This window comes from Chiloscyllium plagiosum, unplaced genomic scaffold, assembly GCF_004010195.1.
Source record: "Chiloscyllium plagiosum isolate BGI_BamShark_2017 unplaced genomic scaffold, ASM401019v2 scaf_4869, whole genome shotgun sequence".
In the NCBI taxonomy this organism is placed as follows: Eukaryota; Metazoa; Chordata; class Chondrichthyes; order Orectolobiformes; family Hemiscylliidae; genus Chiloscyllium; species Chiloscyllium plagiosum.
In genome coordinates, this window is record NW_025208777.1 from 11,132 (window position 1) to 12,175 (window position 1,044).

Sequence of the window (1,044 nt, forward strand, 5' to 3'; positions counted from 1 at the left end):
GTTATCAATCTCTCTACTTCCCTCTCCCTGTGTCACACTGTCAGTCTCTCTCTCTCTCACTCACTCACTCACTCACACTCTTTCTCTCTCTCCCCCTCTCCATTTCCCTCTGGTGCACTGTCAGTCTCTCTCTCTCACACTCTCTCTCTCTCGCTTGCAATCTTATCGCTCGCGCTCTCTCTCTAACTTTCTCGCACACTCTCCCTCTCGCGCACTCTGTCACTCTCACTTTCTCTCTCTCCCTCTGGCACTCTGTCACTCTCACTTTCTCTCTCTCCCTCCCTGCAGTCCCTGGTGAAGCAGCCCCTCATTAAACGTCGCCAGTTACTGCGTGAATCTTTCTCAGAGGTGGAAGGGGAGTTCATGTTCGCCCAGTCTATGGACAGCTCGAACACAGAGGAGATTGCGGAGTTTCTGGAGCAGTCAATCAAGGGTCAGTGTGTCACGAGGACAGGAGGAGGCCATTCCAGCCCCTTCGAGCCTGTCTCCCTGCTGTTCATTAACAGCAGTGGGTGGTCAACTACACCTGTTTCTTTACCTCTGTCTGTCCCCCTAACCCTGTAACCGCCACCTCCCTCAATCACTCAATCTGGCTCTCACTTAATTACTCTCTTATCCTTCATCTCCCTGCCTCACCTGCCCACACCGCTGTCCTCCACCATCTTTACATCTGTCCCACAGCACGCACTGTCCCAGGACACATTAAAACAGGGAACCATCGATCATTCTCTCTCTCTCTCTCTGTCTGCTCCCAGATTCCTGCGAGGGACTGATGGTGAAAACTCTGGAAGTGGATGCGACATACGAGATTGCAAAGAGATCCCACAATTGGCTGAAGGTACGTGAACCCAGGCCTGGAGTTAACTCAGCCACTTTCTCTCTCACTTTTTTTGTGTGTGTGTGTGTGTGTGTCATTCTCTCTCTCTCTCGCACACACAGTTAAACAAACTGTGTGTGTGTCTCTCTCCCTCTCCCTATTTCTCTTGCTTGCTCTCTCTCTCTCACTGTTAAACAAACTGTGTCGCTCTCTCTCTCTCTCGCTCA